Below are 19,941 nucleotides of genomic sequence, written 5' to 3'. Positions count from 1 at the left end.
AAAACTTACTCAAGAATTCGCACGAAGAAATTCCAAATATTTCAATATTTATAAGGATGAAAAACATATTTTAGCCTTAATGAAACGATTAATTTAGTCTAACAAAAATATTTTTAAGTGATTAAATTGAAACTTTTTAAACTTAAGGAAACAAAATTTATATTTTAGTCAAAGTTTTTGCACACAGGTAGGAAAATTTGTGATTTTTTAAGATAGTTATTATTATACATTGATGGTATAAAAAGTTTTATATTCTCATCCAATCATAATTTACTATGTATGATAAGTTTGTTGAATTTTATAATAATTACTTTAAAAGTCATATTAATGATGAATACATAACCATTAAACTCTATAATCATTTTGTAATTGAATGATGGAGTGAAAAACTATTCACTTTCTTAGTACATGTATTATTATATGTAATTATTAAGTTATATGATATTATTTTAATGGTCTTGCAATTAGGGGTGCTCACGGGTATAGATAACTCGTGAACTTGAATCTTTCCAATTAGTTGGATTCAGTTTTAATATTAAATATTTCCTTAATATGTATTTGATACATCCCTTATGTTTTTAATGTTTACACCCTGACAGGGTAAAATAGTTTTACATTGTCATCCAATTGCAAATCACATTTTGAATTATTTTAAAAGTCAACAAACATATTATACATGGTGAATTGTGATTGAATGATTGTGTAAAACTTTTTTACACGATTAGTGCATAACCTTCTTTTTTATCTTGATATTAACTGTTTAACAAGTTGTAACTGAATATCAAAATTAATTTCAAATACATATTTTATCGTCAAAATTCAAATACATTTCTCACATTATTTGATATGTTCTCTTATACTTCTAATATCATTTGAATTATTTAAATCAACATTTTGTATATCTCTCTCCTTTTTTAGCCAAAGATACAAGTAGAAAAACAATTTTGTATTTTCCTTTAAATTTCTTCTCTTCCTGTTCTTATAAAAAATTACTTTTTTTTAGAGAAAAAACATTGGTGTTTAAAAAGTTCAGGGATCCTTTCGCTGCACACGATCGGAACCAACGGGTTGTCGTATCTTGGGATAGGAGTGCAATCAAATTTTCCTACCAGTGCAATGGGGACGTTTTCTCTCTAAAGATAGTGTTTGTGTGCTTCAACCCAAACTATTTAAAACTTCTCCTTTAAAATTATTTTTCTTTATGCTTATTGTATGTTATATTGCATTGTTAACCCATGTTTTGTAATCTTATGAAGTTGAATTGCTACTATTGTTCTTTTATTTAGTTTGAGGCTTTGCATGTTCTTCTCATTTATTTATTTTATTTTATTTTCTAACAGTATTAGAGAGAAAATTTTGTCTTATTCCTTCTTATCAATAACACGTCTACCATTGATTTACTTGTGAGTAATACCTTTTCCTTAAAAATAATACACACACACACACACACAAAATAAAAATTCACATGCTATATTTGTTTAAATATAGGAAGGTATTTTGAGTATTTATGTTGAGTTATATTTGAACGTTGATATTTATTGAGTATGAGTTATAGATGGTGGATTTGTTTACTTGTACACAATGACATCATCAAAATCTCATGAGTTAGTTTTTTTTAAATAAAAATTCATGACAGTAGTTTATTTGAAATTGAGAAAATTAATTTTTCTTAATGTGTTACTAAGCCACATGGATTCACAAATAGGTATCATGTACCATTAAAAGTATTATTGTTTGTGTGTGTGTGTGCGCGCGCGTGCGCGCCACTCTTTCAATGTTTTTAATTGTTCTCATGTTATGTTATGCAATTATTATATATGATGAACTAAATTCGATATCCATCTTACTATGTCTGAATTTACAGTTTGGGAAAGATGAGTTCATCAGTAAAAGATCTAAAATAGTTAAGGATTTTGGTTCTGAATTTTGTTCTTTTCTACTTGAAGATGATCCTAAAACCCATGTCAAAAAACAATATTGCAGATCCGCTTACAAAAGAGTTGACGCGCAAATAAGTACTTGAGTCGTTGAGGGGAATGAGACTCAAACTCATTATTTTGTCACAACAATGGACACTTGTCTCTGTGTGATTGGTGATCCCATGAATGAAGTTTAGTGGGTAACAACAAAATTGTTTGTTGACTAAAGTACACCAAAATAAAATTTTACAGAGTTGTTCCGTTTCTCATTCCTATGACGAGGTGTATTGTAAATTGTGGCAATATTAAGGTTGAGGTTTATTACATATGTGTATTTTTTTTTGTCTTAAAGAAATATACCTCTTAATGGATCCGATGATAATTATTGTAGGGGTGGGGGTCATAAACCACTCTTTCAGGATTCACCTAGTGAGTGTGGTAGTGAAGGGCAGTCACTATGAGGTATGGGCTAATCTCTAAGTGGCACTCATGAAACAAGATACATGGGCAAAGTAGTGAACATGCAACCACTAATTAGAACCTAAATGAACACCAATATTATAGTGGTTGTGTACTAAAGCTCGATTAAAGAAGGTGTAGTTCAAGACAATTTAGTCTCTACATTTTTCTCAGGTGGAAGTTCATAAACACTAGGTATAAGACTCAAATCCGGAAGGTTTCTTACACTGAAATACAATATCACATGCTCTTTTTTTTATGTTTCTATACAAAATGTGTTTTTTTAAAACATTTTAAAATTTTAAATTATGTGGGGGAATGTTAGTAAATATTTGTTTTATAATTTAAAATTTATAAAAATATATTACTTGTATTAATTATGTTTTTATAAAATAAAATATTTGTTTTAGAATCTATTACGTAAAACTATAATTCCTATCTTTTAGGATTTTGCTTTTAGTAGGTCAATTTGGTTTGTTAAGTTTGTTTTGTTTTTCTGCACATTGGTTTCCAACGTTTACTAGATGTGGTAGTTTTACTTTGAGTTTGTTGTGTTGCTGCATAAAGGGGTCTATACCTATATATATATATATATATATATATATATATATATATATATATATATATATATATATATATATATATCTCATTCTTTAGCCAAATACCCAAGTAGAAAAACAATTTTACAGTTCCTCTAAATTTCTTCTCTTCATGTTCTTGTAAAAAACTACTTTTTTTAGAGAAAAAAGGCTTTGGTGTTTAGAAGGTTTGGGGATCCTTTTGTTGTACACAATCAAAACTAACGGGTTTTCTTATCTTGGGAGAGGAGCACAATCAGATACTCCTACCCGTGCAGTGGGGTGTTTTTTCTTTAAGGATAGCATTTGCGTGCTTCAACCCAGGCTCTTTAAAACTTCTCCTTTAAAATTATTTTCCTTTGTGCTTATTGTATGTTATATTGCATTGTTAACCAATGTTCTGTCATATTTTGAAGTTGTATTGTTACTATTTTTCTTTTATTTAGTTTGAGGCTTTACATCTTCTTCTCATTTATTTTATTGTTTTTATTTTCTAACATAGCAAACAATGGCGTATGAGTATTTCAGACTCGAGATCGCATAGTCAATGTGTGCCTCCCCTAGATCTGTTATGGCAGAGATCACAAACGATGATATCTCCCACAAAAGCGATATCAACGAACTTTTCAAACGACTCAATTGGTGGTTATTGATGGGTTTTGTGTGATGCCATGACTGACCATGAAAGTAGATGCTTGCTTTGAAGACAATGATATTTCGACGACAAAGATGATGTTTCAACCACGAAAGCGATGTCACGAAATAAACCACACAGGTTGAAGAAGGGATTTTACATTTTTGGCTCTCACTACTATTGCCCTCCACCAGCAGCTTCCTCTCATCATTGTTCCCAATCGTAGCTCCATAGCATATGAAGATTGGGATTAAGGTTAGGTCTGTGCAGGGCATAGAGGAGAGGGACATTTTTGGGCTTTGAATAAAAGATTATGACATTAATTAACACCATTAGAAGAGTGGAAGGAAAAATAATATAAATGCATATGTAATTAGAATAAATCTCAAGGAAAGTTTTTGTAATTTGTTTTTTTAATATCTCATTTCATTTTTATTATTATTTAGGTTTAAATATTTTTCTAGTCCTTGAAATTTAGTATTTTTTTTTTGCTTTTCATCCTTGTAAAAATATTGTTTTATTTTTAGTCCTTACAAATTATATTTGTTTTATTTTTCGTCCTTAAAAAACTTTAAATAATGTTTTGAATAGTGAAAAAAACAATATCTAAAAGGCTATAAGAACAAAAAACAAAACAAACATAATTTGCAATAACTAAAAACAAAAAAATAATTTTGTTAGAACAAAAAAAAATACTAAATTGCACTGACTAAAAATATATTTAAGCCTATTAATTATGGCAAGTCTTTGGGAGAGACTAAAAATTAGCAACAAAATAACAAAAATTGAATCATACAAAGATTCTCAACCAATAAAAATTAACGTTTTTTTTATAGAGATTAAAATCTAAAAAAATTATTAGGACCAAAAACTCATGTAATTCTATAGAATTCATTAATTAGTAGACATAAAATACCAACATGGTGGACAAAAACATAATACACTTAAGAATAATGAGGTAGTTAAAAGATATCAAGAAATAAAAAGTTTGTTAGTTAGCTTGTGATTCAACTACCACTATTAGAAAATACACTTTCAACATCGGTTATTTAGAATATTCTACATCGTTTCTAAAACCGATGTTGAAAGTGACGATGTTGAATGTATGAATGTTAACATCGGTTTTGGAGAACCGATGTTAAGATACATATGACAACATCGGTTCTCTCAATAACCGATGTTAAATACAATGAACAACAACAAAAAAAGTGTACGCATGATCAACGTTGACATCGGTTTTCCAGTAAAACCGATGTTAATATGTTAGTTTAACATCGGTTTTCTAGAAAAACCGATGTTAATGTATGCCCTTAACATCGGTTTTTCTAGAAAATCGATGTCAATGTTGATGATGCTTACACTTATTTGGTGTAGTTCTTTGTGTATAACATCGGTTAATTATAAATAACCGATGTTACTATTCAAATATTTACATCGGTTATTTATGATTAACCGATGTTAATGTATACTAGTTGACATCGGTTATCTACAGATAATCGATGTTAAAATACAAACGCTGACATCGGTTATACACAAAAAACCGATGTTAATATACAAACGTTAACATCGGTTTTCTATTATAACCGATGTTGGTTATGATATTAACATGGTTTTTGTTAATAACTGATGTTGTTTTCAAATATTTATATATATATATATATATATATATATATATATATATATATATATATATATATATACTTTCTGTTTTTACAGTAAACCCAAAATTGTACCTGTCAAATGCAATTTCAGGAGGCCCAATTCACAGCAAATAAACATTTTATTCTGCTTTCAAGCAGTTTTAATGATAATAAACATCAAATAATTAATTTATATATTATAAAGAACAATCAACAAATGAATTCAATGTTCGTGTTAATACTAAACCGATAGTAAATTAATCATAATTAATTTACTAATCAAGGTAGACGTCTAACAACACTCCTAAATGTCCGGATAGCATGAAGTAACATCTTTCACCTTCAAGAACCAATAGAAGAATAATGTTAATATTCTATCCCCTCATTTACCGCTCAAGGTTAACTCTAAAGTATAGTATTATTGTCAAACTCTAATAAGTTAACACATTTAATCAATGAATGACTTAATAAACTCTTTTTTTCTTTCATTAAATTGTCCTAACCAAGGTCTTAATTCTATCATAGAGCTCAAACTCATTACCTAGAATTGATGGATTCCTTCTTGATTAATCATTAATTATACAAGTATTTAATCATATACAATATTCATGCAACTGGTGTCCTAAGGCATTAGATGTTCAAAATTAAAACATAATAAATAACTTGTTAATTATTATGATAATCTCAGGTCAATTTCTTTAGAATTTTCTATTGACATATCTAGGTAATATTAATTGTTAGGAATTTTCAATTGAATTAGTTCAATGATGACATCCACATGTACATCATATCTAGTCCAATTAAGTTAGGAATTCTCTAATTTAATAATCAAATAAATTATTTTTCTTTTGCAAAGATTGAAACACTCGTTTGCGTGTGGCCCCATATGTTCAATACTAAACCGGTAGTAAACTAATTAACACTCTTAATGTCCGTAGAGCATGAAGTAAAATATTTTACCTTCAAGAACCAATAAAAGAATAATGTAATATTTCTTTTTCCATCATTTACAGTTCAAGGTTAACTTTAGAGTATAATACTATTATCAAACTCTAATAAGCTAACACATTTAATCAATGAATGACTTAAGAAACTTTTTTCTTCTTTCATTCACATGTTCAAGATCTTAATTCTATCATAGAGCTCAAACTCATTACCTAGAGTTGATGAATTTCTTCTTGATTAATCATTAATTCTACATGTATTTAATCATATCCAATATTCATTCAACTAGCGCCCCAAGACATTAGGTGTTCAAAATTAAAACATAATAAATAATTTGTTAATTACTATGATAATCTAGGTCAAAGGAAACTATTATGGAACTTCCTATTGACATATCTAGGTAATATTAGTCGTTAGGAATTCTTAATTGAGTCAATTTAATTATGACATTCACATGTACATCATCTATATATGCAATTTAATAAATGAGATTTATTAATCTTTATTCAATAAAAATCATTACATACATGTTGATCTCAGTTGGCTAGAGAGGTTCCCTAGATGTTTTTCTCGCTTATCAAGAGTTTTTCACTTAGCGGTACTTCTCACTCAACAAGAGCCTCTCACTCGGACCTGGCTTTTTTGCAATATGCAGAATTGGGATTTTACAAGATCTGCTTAAAGGCAGTCATTAATGGTCTCTCGAGCATTTATTTTATCCTAGGAATAAAAAATAATGTAAGGATACTTACAATAATTTATGTATCCTATTCAACCAATTGAGTTGTACCCTTTTTATAAGCACGTCAATCAATGAATAATTTTATCTAAATAATTATTTATCACAAAATTAAATTTAAACTTCAAATAATTAGTTTAGTTCTAGCAGGAGTGACTCTAGGCATATAGTTTGAAGATGCAACATCATCGGACACATGGCTAAAAAGAACCCAAAATTTAAAAAATTTATAGTCTTGTAATATTTTTTATATTATTTTTATAAATAAATTGAAGTTGTTGTTTTATTTTATGTCTCTTTTTTATTCAAATTAAAATGTGACATGTAATTAAAAATATCACTCTTATAGTTAGCTTTTTAACATGTTACAGTCATAAATTCATATTGAATGAATTTTTAACTCTTCTTATCAACATGCAAATGATATATGATAATAGACTTAAAGTATTTATTTATTTTAATAAGATAAAACACACAAAAATTAAAATTATAAAAGAAATAAAATTAAAATTAATATATTAATAAAGAATAAATATATATAAGTTTTAATGTGAAATGATATTTTGCCAATAATAAATGACAATGATGGAGTTGGGAAGTTTTCGTTGTGGGACTAAATATAAAAAATAATTTAAATCATAAATATAATTAATATTTTAAAATGTATAAATAAATTAAAATTTAAAAAATGAGACGAGTTTCATGCAAGTTTACAGGATTAATAAATTTTGAAAGGAATATGATTGAGTTTCAAAAATATAATATTATCTCTTATAAAACTAAATGTTTCTTACCTTTTGTGGGAATGAAAATTGGAAAAGACAAACTCGTCTCCCACTTTATCTCTTTCTTATGCCTATTTTATATATAGATATTTTTGTGTATATAATTTTTTCAATAGATATAAATTAAATAATATATAGATGGTAACAAAAAAATAAATTATATAAAAATGTGATATATCATTTTAAAATTTATTAAAATTATCTTACTTTAGTGAAATAAAATATATTATTTTATGAAATTACATACATATCTATTTTTAAATAGTTAAATATAAGATAATTTTATTTAATATTCTAGGTTGATGAAATCTCATGACCGAATTCGGTTCAAGCCATTTCACCCCTCAGCAATTGTTTCCTTGCTGCCGCGTCGTGTATGAATGCTATCTGAAGAAAGCTTTGAACTCCAGTCTACACGTAAACATGTTTTCCACCAAATTTATGGTAAAAAAAAGTCTTCTAAAAAAGTAGGAATGATGAAAGGATGCTTTGAATTGACCATATACAGTGGACTGTGACGTCCAAACTAATTAACATAGAATTGAACACTTAGAAAAAAAAAAAGTTATTACTTTTCTTTTTCAAATTCATACAATAGTGACTAAAAGACGAAGACAAACAATAAAGACTAGACTTGAAAAAGACATACCTGAGTTGGGTAGAAATGAAAGAAAACTTTGAAATTTAAATTGAAAGAAAACTTTGAAATAAGATCGAGTTCCTTTCAAGAGATGCTGAATGTCAAAGGATAGATACAACACGTGGAAAATCTTCACTGTACTACCTTTCAATAAGTGAGTTTGCTATTATGTTAATTTGGATATGATCAGAAATGGTTTAGAGTACGTGAAAAATACATTTGGTTATATATTTGTTTTTTAAAAAAAGATTAAAGTTATATTTGTTCTAATTAATATATGCTTAAAATAAAAGTCTTGGGATTTAGAGGAAGTGGACTGAGTGTAGGCAATGAGCCAGAGAAAATGGAATAGATAAAATATCCATTACTATTAAATAAGTGAGTTTGCTAATATGTTAATTTGGATATTATCAGAAATGGTTTAGAGTACGTGAAAAAATACATTTGGTTATATATTTGTTTTGAAAAAAAATATATTAAAGTTATATTTGTTCTAATTAATATATGCTTAAAATAAAAGTATTGGGATTTAGAGGAAGCGGACTAAGTGGAGGCAATGAGCCACAGAAAATGGAATAGAGAAAATGTCCATTACTATTAAATAAATTACATAAAAGAAGATTTTATGTATTTTTTTATAGGAAGAAAGACTAAAAAACTATAGAAATTTGTAGAAGTTAATTGCACTCAATTTTAACCCAAAATAGGAGAATTATATAACAGAATATCTATGACTCAATGCTAATATATGTGACTAGTCTGCAACCCGTGCATACGCACGGGTCGCTTGGTTAGTAAAATTACAATTAGAGTAGTATAATTGAAGATTAGATAGATATATATTTATAATGTTGGTAAAAGGAAGATTGTTCAGAGGAAATAAAGAAAATACAATTGCACGTAAAATGAAAATTATTGCGACTTCCTCTCTTTTCTAATGACTATTTCCCAAATTTTTTCGTGATAGTCACTTTGATGACAGTAAATTGTAATAGGCTAGATGTGTGTTGTGGTATTTGTCTTTGGTAAGCTCAGTCTTAAGAGGCATGTCAAAAGAGGATTTTATTTTCCTTTGGTAATCTTTCGACCGCCCCTTTTTTTTTTTGTTCCTATGGGGAGATCTTCCCTGCTATTTTTTTAAACACAGCAAACAAAACAAAAACATAATAAAAACATAGACTATAAGAATATGAGATTCTCTACCTAGAAAACAATACCTTATGCTCACTGCTCTTCCTGCCTTTTCGAAAATAGTAAACACAAATCCAGGCTCATCTCTTGTACAATTCTAAATACAAATCTATTAAAATCCTGGAATGAAAATATATCTCATGTGAAAAATAAATAATTTTAAAAGTGACACAAATTTAGAATTAAAATAAGAAATATGAAAATATACCCAAAAATATCATCTTGACATTTGATCAAAGACATAACCTGCAACCAATAAATGTCCTAATGAAGATGACCAGACAATGCATAACTTGCAACCAATAAATGTCCTAATGAAGATGACCAGACAATGCATAACTTGCAACCAATAAATGTCCTAATGAACATGATTAGAAAATGCATAATTGTGAGCACAAAAAATAATCCTTCAAACAATGGGAAGAGACATGTCAAAAGAGGATTTCATATATAAATTCATAGTGCTCGAATATCAGTGTTATTTAAAAAAGAAACTATACACATATAAATATACAATTCTAAATACAAATCTACTAAAATGTTGGAATAAAAATATATCCCATGTGAAAAATAAATAATTTTTAAAGTGCCACAAATTTAAAATTACTCATTATTAATTTTTAAAGTGCCAAATAAATAATTTTTTATATAATTACTCGCTATTGTATATGTCTGATTTAAAAAATAAAACACCAAAAAGGATATATAATAAGTTGAAAAGTTAATAAGATAAAAAATAAACACACTTGATAAAGTTAAATCAACAACACATAATAATAATAATAATAATAATAATAATAATAATAATAATAATAATAATAATAATAATAACAACAACAACAACAACAACAATAACAAAATAAATAAATCAATTAATTAAATACAAAAAGAGAAAATAAGGAAAATTTCTAATTTTCATTGCCAACGTGATTTGTCTCCCGTGTGAATCTCAATATTAAAGTTGGTAGAGTATTTTAAATTACAATAAATAAGAAATTCAGAGTATAATTTGTTTTCACTCATAAATATAAAGAGAAATAACTAAAATACACAGAAAATCAAAAATATATTATATAAATAAAAATGCAGGAATAAATCAGCAAGATAAAAATAGAAACATTATTAATTAACTGAAAAAGAAAAAGGTGATTTAAAAAATAAAACATCAAAAAGGATATATAATAAGTTAAAAAGTTAATAAGATAAAAAATAAATACACTTGCTAAAGTTAAATCAACAACACATAATAATAATAATAGTAATAATAATAGTAATAATAATAATAATAATAATAATAATAATAATAATAATAATAATAATAATAATAACAATAACAAAATAAATAAATCAATTAATTAAATACAAAAAGAGAAAGTAAGGAAAATTTCTAATTTTCATTGCACTACCAACGTGATTTATCTCCCGTGTGAATCTCAGCATTAAAGTTGATAGAGTATTTTCAATTACAATAAATAAGAAATTCAGAGTATAATTTTTTTTACCCATAAATATAAAGAGAAATAACTAAAATACACAGAAAATCAGAAAATATATTATGTAAATAAAAATGCAGGAAGCAATCAGCAAGATAAAAATAGAAACATTATTAATTAACTGAAAAATAAAAAGGTGATTTAAAAAATAAAACATAAAAAATTATATATAATAAGTTGAAAAGTTAATAAGATAAAAAATAAACACACTTGCTAAAGTTAAATCAACAACACATAATAATAGTAATAATAATAATAATAATAATAATAATAATAAAAGAGAAAGAAAGGAAGGAAGACACAACCAACTCTACGGGAGAAATAGAGAGAGAAATACAATTGGGCACAAATGCACCTAGAAGAAAACTAAGGCAACCCACTAAGCCAGGTGGTAGAAAACTAAGGCTAAAGCTGGAGGGGTAAAAAGATCCAATTACCACAAAAGTTATTATCATCATATCATTTTCAGAAGTTCATGAAAGGAAATAAAAGGTTCTGAGAGCCATAATAAATTTTTTTTTTTTGAAATAACATAATAATTAAAGAAAAGCATCATGATTACATAGCTTTATTGTACAAAATCAAAACAATCTGAAATAGCATAACTTGAGCATCCCCTCTATTCTTTGTAAATTTAGGACTAATTTAATTTAAATAAATTTCTCAACAAACACTCATGAGAAATATATAAAATGATTTAAGGAGGTAAAACATATCAATATTCTCTTATAATTTAACTTATGTACCTCAATGGAGAAGTTAAATAAGAAAGTTTCTAAAAAGTTTGAGGTGTATAAATAAACTTTAACTTATGAAAAAAGTTTGATTTGCTTACCCTTTTAATTAATTTCATTTTATTTTCTTGTAAGTATTTGTTAATAAACTTATATGAATTTGGCCTTAGTAATTTAAGGAGAAATTGTCTTCTTTTTTAAGTTATCTTCTCACATAATTGCAGTCCTTACAGAAAAATCGAAAACCACATTGGACACTTCACTGCTCCTTGATATTCAGTTATGTTTATTTCACCACCAATTACAAAGAAATTTATTTTAGTATGCGCCAAATAACAAATAATTATTTGTACTTTTTCATGATATCAGCTTGATTTTGTGAAATAAAATTGATTCTAGTGTTTTTTTTCCTAATCAACTCTGGGTGTTATCTAAACACACTATAAGTAAGGTATATTATTGTTTTAAGGTAGTTTTTGTACACAATAAAAATAACTAAATATTTTAAGTGTCCTTAAAATATTTACTAAGATTTAAAGAATACAAATAAAAAATATTTATGTTGTTAATATATTAAATAATACACTTTTTAGAGTATTTTTATTCTGTAAAAAATGTTATTATAACTAAGGTGTAAAGGGACCCATATTTTATTAGTAGCATAACTATAATAGGAAGATGCAATATTCCTTAGAGAAAGAATGAAAAGTTGACCACCGACCCAATGGCAATCGGAGAACACGGTGTGTGTGTCTGGTTCATCGTTCATGCCACATGTCTCTTTTCATTTGCGACTATTCGATGAAAGGAAAGTTTCATGCCACGATTAAAGGAATTTTGTATTTGAAGAAAGGTAAGTTTCAGACCACAATTAATTAAGGATTTTTATATTTCGTCAATACATTCAAAGTATCAACTATTTCAAAAAGTATAAGTATTGAATAGTTTTATATTTACAAAATATTAAATGTTTCCCAATAAAAAAAATCTATTTTTACTTTTGCCATATTCTTGTTACAAACAGATAAGATATATATTTTTAGCCCAAATAACTGTATATTCATATAATATTTTATTTATACAATATTTTTATCTTTCTTTCATATCATTTATTATATTTCATTTTTCATTTTAATAATTTAATTAATTGTGTATAAATTATCTGGGATCAAATTTAGATCTTTTTTCTTTCATATCATTTGTTATATTTCATTTTTTTCTTTTAATAATTTAATTAACCGTGCATAAATTAGTTGAGATCAAATTTGGATATTTTTTTAACAGATTTAACGTGTGTTGTGATATATGTATATTATATTTTTATACAATTACTAGCATACAATATTAGTATTAAATTAATAAAATTAAAATTGCGATAAAAGATTCTGATTATGAAATCCGCATATGTATATTATATTTTTATACAATTACTTGCATACAATATCAGTATTAAATTAATAAAATTAAAATCGGGATAAAAGATTCTGATTATGAAATCCGCTTCTCCCCCCTTTACTTTCTATGGGCACAATAATAATAAAATAAAAACAATAATATAAATAACGATAAAAAACTTTATACACAAAGACACACAACATAACAAAATTGAGTTGATTAAGCAATGTCAAAGGGTAAAAATACTTTTCCATGTTAATAATCTGCTAGAATGTAGCTAAAATTGAGTTGATTCCCTTCCAAGCCTAACTCACCTGAAATTTCTGATAAGTCTGTACTCCTCGTTACATCAAAGACTGGTATTTCGCTATTATTGTTGTAACCAAAAGCTGATGAAATTGTTGGCAAATAGAAAGGAAGAGAGACTATATAGAAGTCAATATTAAAAGATAGTGTGTAACACCTTGTCATTCATTCATCAAAGCGATAAGAAAAAATACTTAGGAAAATAAATATATTACCTTTAGGTTTTCTCATAAACCTCCATACCAGAAATATATGGATTCCAAGGCAGATCAGCCCCACCACAACAACCAATATTATCCAAATTTTGGTCTTTTTCTCCCCATCACCTGTATTTGAAAACAGAGAAATCATATGTTGTAATTATAACCTGACAATCAGGGAAACTTGTGAGAACTTGTATGAAATTAATAGATATTCTCCTCCCATATGCAATATGGGAAGATTTTCTTATTTAAACAACAAATCAACAACAGCACAAAAAAAAAACAAAAAAAATATTAGATACCAAACTGCAGTGAAAGAAAAAGAAAAAGAAAGAAGAAAATACCTTTGGGGGGATTGTGGGTTATGACAACGATGCCGTTTTGATGAACAAAGCCATTCAAAAATTCTTCGGCCATAGCGAAAAATACTCACAGAGAACATGAAGGTTAAAAAAAATTAGATACGAAGGTGTCATGAAAGAAAAAAAAGAAGGAAATACCTGAGGTGAATGTGTTGCGGTAAAAGCTCGTCCTCAGCAACTTGCGAGCATGGAGCCAGAATCGCCTGCATGAAGGAAGAAACAAAAAGAATAAAAGGAAAAGAGAAGAAGATTCAGAAGAAAAAGAAAATACCTTTGGGGGGATTGTGGGTTATGACAACCATGTCGTTTTGATGAACAAAGCCATTCACAAATTCTTCGGCCATAGCGGAAAATACTCGCAGAGAAAAGGAAGGTTAAAAAAAATTAGATACGAAGCTGTCGTAAAAGAAAAAAAAGAAAAAAAAGAAGGAAATACCTGAGGTGAATGTGTTGCGGTAAAAACTCATCCTCAGCAACTTGCGGGCATGGAGCCGGAATTGTCTGCATGAAGGAAGAAATAAAAAGAATAAAAGGAAAAGAGAAGAAGATTCAGAAGAAAAAGAAAATACCTTTGGGGGGATTGTGGGTTATGACAGTGATGCCGTTTTGATGAACAAAGCCATTCACAAATTCTTCGGCCATAGCGGAAAATACTCGCAGAGAAAAGGAAGGTTAAAAAAAATTAGATACGAAGCTGTCGTGAAAGAAAAAAAAAAGAAAAAAAAGAAGGAAATACCTTGCGGGCATGGAGCCAGAATCGCCTGCATGAAGAAAGAAACAAAAAGAATAAAAGGAAAAGAGAAGAAGATTCAGAAGAGAAAGATGGAGAAAGAGAAAATTGAGGGAGAAAACACAGGGAGAAAACGCAATAATGGAGAAAACTCACGAGAGAGAAGAAAGAGTAATGGAGAAGACACGCACAGTTTGGAGTATTAAGCGAAATTAAATGAGCCGTTAAATCTGCCAATTAGGAAACAACATGTGGCGAAGACAACAAAAAAAAAACTCCGGAGAGAGAAGGAAGAGTAATGGAGAAGACACGCACAGTTTCTAATATTAAGTGGAATTAAATGAGTCGTTAAATCCGCTAATTAGGAAGCAACATGTGGCGAAGGCAACAAAAAAATGATGGAGTGAAAAAGGAGAAAGGGCAACTTATAGGAAAAAAAACTACACGTGTCAATCCTACAAAATTTCCAAAATTCCAATTCTATTAACCGGAGCGGGACACGTATCACAGCCTCAGCCATGAGTATTTTAATATTTTCCACATACTTCAATTTTAGTATATAGATATTGATTGCTAACGTAACATACTACGTGTTAAAAAATTTGTTAATATTTGCTAATAAAAAAGACTAGCAATATTCAATTGACTATTCTTTTTATACTAAAAGTTACTAACTCCTTGTTTCAAGAATAAAATGTAATGATGCATTGTCGTTACATGGAATTAAAAATTAAACTGAAAATTTTATTTTAATTTTTTTTAATTTTTTAATTAATTAATTTATGAAAATATTTATAAATTTCTCATGTCTCAAAGGCTAAAAAGTAAAACATACAATATCAAAATCAAATATCACAATATATATACACATAACGTTATAGTAACTTAAATGTTCTCAAAACATACATATAAATATAAATCATATTATGAGAGGGCGTTTGATAATATAGAAGTTTTTTATTTCTCGAAAATCATTGACAGGAAAACTTAGGGACTATTTGGTTTGAGAAAATGTTTTTTATTTTTATTATTATTTTTTATTTTCATTTTCTAAAAAATTTCATTTTCAAGTTTTCACCATTTAGAAAATATGTTTGTTTTTCATTTTCATTTTCCAATCTTCAACTTTATTTAGAAACTACTTTTTTTTTAACTTTATTATTGGTTAGGATGAGTTATTGTAAACGGTTTGGGAGAGAATGCAACTTGAAAGCCACATCAAGTTACAAGAATGAACGGTCTCATGTTTCGAAGAGAGAGAAAGATGGAATAGAATAAAGTCATTAAAGTTTCAAAAATGGCATTGCAAGATCAGCGAAAACACGGAAAACGTCTTTTTTTTTTCAGTATTTTTGTAAATCCAAACCTCATGTTTTGAAATTAAAAATGAAAATATCAAAATCAAAACATGAAACCAAACAGTTCCTTAGTTTCTCATATTTGACATATATTTTTAAAAAAATTCCTGGAAAAAGTTGTTAGTCGAGAATGTTTTTTAATCCTTTTTTTTCCACAAAAACTCTTTTATGGGAGAGGTGAGAATCTTATTTTTTTTAAGTTTAATTTTTCTTTTATTAAAGTGAAAACATCATATTATTATTTATTAAATTGTCTAATGTGGTAAATAATTAAAATAATCTGCAAAAATATGTGTAATTCTTTGATTTCTAGGAAACTTATCTAAAGATTCTCTATGGTCAATCAAATAAATTTATTCATTCCTAGAAACATGATTCATAGTATTCAAATTCCCGGGCATGAAAAAACTTTTCCCCTACCAAACGCTCCCTAAGGATAAACTATGAGCCGATCAACATTATACATAAATTAAAAGAGAAAATAAAAACAAATAATGCGTTATCCACATCTAGATACACATATCTATGAAATTTCTAAAGACACAGGGTCACCTTCTGATCCATTTGCTTCTTACGTATGTCAAATACGAGATCATCACATGCATGAATCATATGTGTAACAATGCAACGATAAACGTACCAAAAATAAACATACTAAAATAGTATACAACTTAACAGTTAAAACATAAACAAGAACTATCATATACATATAAAACATAATATTTGGAAATCATACATGAGGTATAAATATTAGAAATTTATACAACAAAACGTCTCATAATAATCTTCAATTCATGAACCATCACATGAAGATTCAATCATCATACTCCATTATCATTATCAATCAATCATCATCATCATTATTAATCAATCAATCATCATCATCATCATGATTCAACCACTAAACATCATCATTAGTCTATCAATCATCATCACCATGTACACCAATCATAAACATCAATAACAGACTCTATTCTAAGGAGATTTCACCTTTTGAACGATTAACCTAAGTACATCCCTTAACATAGTCATATCTTGATCATTCAGGGAGACTCGAATTAATCCAATGGAACAAGTGTGATTTTATCGAAAATGAATGAGTGTGGATATTGGCTTACCTTGACAAGACTTGCAAAATCCTTAACCTATTTAAGAATTTGACCACCCATCCATTTTATTAAGCCCTTTCCCCATTAGTCACCACCACCAACCTCCAAAATTAGGTTGAAGACCTTCTTAGCACCCCTAACTTATGTGTCTACTCACAACCAACAACTAATTCCTTGAGAGTTTAAGATCTCAAGGACTTAAGTTTCACCATCAACAACAATTCATTTCATATACACTAAAAGGGTCACTAATCACCCTAGGAAGTAGTTCTCAACACCTTGACACGCCATTCAAAGTAAAAACGTAGGGGTGGTACTCAGGAAGATACCCTACTAGCTAGACGAGACCCCTGAGTCGCTTTAGTGAGAGGAAGTTCTGACATGAAACTCATCCTCTTAAGTATACCATTTTCCAACAACAACAAAATATTTTTGAAGAATATAATTAACTCTTTTTTGCATGTATATGTGGTTTTCAAAACAAGATTATCCTCCACAACAATCATATGTCATCACAAATTCATACGCAAAACTCAACACCATAAAAGGTTATAATATCATAGATTCATCATTTATATGCTCATCACACTCATGAACTCACCTATAGTTCAATAAGCATAGCAAGACATTTCAACACCTTGAATTCTTACAAACAACTCATCAAAAACTCACATGAATGTGAATCTCATGATCTCAATATAAAGTTGACACTAATCGTAAAACATCATTATCTCATATCATCATCAAGAAATCAACCAACACAACCTAAATACTTCATCAATACAAAATCAAGGGTATTTCATACTACAGTAATTAAGATATGTACATATATCATCATTTCAACAATGCAATAACCTCAACATAATATAAAAATCTCAAGAATAACATAATCATCGTATAAATCAGCATATTGCATTTTCATAGACATTTCAAAGTCATTTGAATCATAATAAAAGAAAGAAAATGTTTCAAGAGAATTTTCAAAGTAACCAGATTCTAGCCTAGCCAACCAAAATGCAGTTTAGCCAAAACTCCCCTACAGTTAAATTACCCAATTTGTCATATTTTTGGCCCACACGAACATATCCTAGCTAGGCTGAAACACTTGTGTCACTTTTGTGGTCTAGCCGAATAAATCTCCTAGAGTTGAATGATCCATTTTGTCATGCTGATGAGAATCATGAAACTGGCCAAATACAGGCTAAGGGCCCAAGTGGAGAAGGACGAAGGCCTAAGTGGAGAAGGACAAAGCCCCCGAGTGGAGAAGGATGAAGGCCCAAGTGGAGAAGGATGAAGGCCCAGAGGCATAGACACTATCAAGACAATTAATTGTTGCTGAAGGCCCAAACTAATTTGAAGGCCCAAGTTAAATATGTTTTTAGTTATAATTTTTATTTATTGTAATTTTGGCCCAACCTGTTTAGAAAATTACAATTGTTTTTAGTTATCTGAACAAAAAGATAAAAATAGACATGAACCTTCTAAACAGGTTGGGCCAAAATTACAATAAATAAAAATTATAACTAAAAACAATTTAACTTGGGCCTTCAAATTAGTTTGGGCCTTCAGCAACAATTAATTGTCTTGATAGTGTCTCTGCCTCTGGGCCTTCATCCTTCTCCACTTGGGCCTTCATCCTTCTCCACTCGGGGGCTTTGTCCTTCTCCACTTAGGCCTTCATCCTTCTCCACTTGGGCCTTTAGCCTGTATTTAGCCAGTTTCATGATTCTCATCACATGCTCTAGCCCAGCCAAACCAAACTCTAGTTGGGTCGAAATGAATAGGGGTTTTAAATTTTCAAGTTCCATGGCCATGAATGGCTCGTCCTAACCTTGTGCAAAGACTTACCTGAGCTCATAACCATCAATAAATACCAAAAACACCATCATTTCAAGCATTAAACACATAAGTAAAGCATTAATTAAACCAAATTAGAACTTCCCTTACCTCTATAGAAGCAAAAAGAGAACTTTGTAAAAAAGAAGGATAAAGGAATGAGCTTTGGGTCCAAGGAGGAGTTTTCCTCCACTCCAACAATAAGTCCATCACAACAACATCATCATAAACCCAAAATCGACCACAGACAAAATAAAAAAACCCAAAAACAGCCTTTTCTCATGAGTTTCCATGTGTGCTCTATGAAAAAATGAAAATGGAGTCAAAAGGAGGAAAAATAGGCACTTACTAATGAATTTACTAGCGTTCAACTAAAAATTGTCACAAATTGTTACTAGCATTCATAGTCCTGGCGGTTAATTTTGATCATCAACAACACATTTTATGATGATTTTTAACCATCAGAAACAACTTTTTTAACCATTACAAATCACTGATTTTTTTTTTGTAGTGTCCTATTCAACACTACTTTAATCCAGTGTCAATGATTTTTGTTTCTTATTTTCTACTTAATTCATAGTGTCTATATATTAAACAGAAAATACAAAGCATAAATCATTGGAATACACTATGAATTAAGCAAAAAAGAGAAACATAAATCATTGACATTAGATTAAAATATGGACTTATTATATTTTTAATTCTTAAAATTTCTATTTTTTATCTTTAAACGTTTTTTACAGGTCAACATTTTTTAACTTTCTTTTGTTCTTACTCTTAGTATCTAAACTTTTTATTTTCGTTCTTACTGTTTTAGTCTCATAAAAGAATTAAAAATAAGAACCAAAAAAGTTTTAAGAGCCACTGGAAAAATTGAAAGATTGA

Source organism: Glycine soja, chromosome 5 (genome assembly GCF_004193775.1).
Source record: "Glycine soja cultivar W05 chromosome 5, ASM419377v2, whole genome shotgun sequence".
NCBI lineage: Eukaryota > Viridiplantae > Streptophyta > Magnoliopsida > Fabales > Fabaceae > Glycine > Glycine soja.
This window is presented reverse-complemented; position numbering follows the sequence as displayed.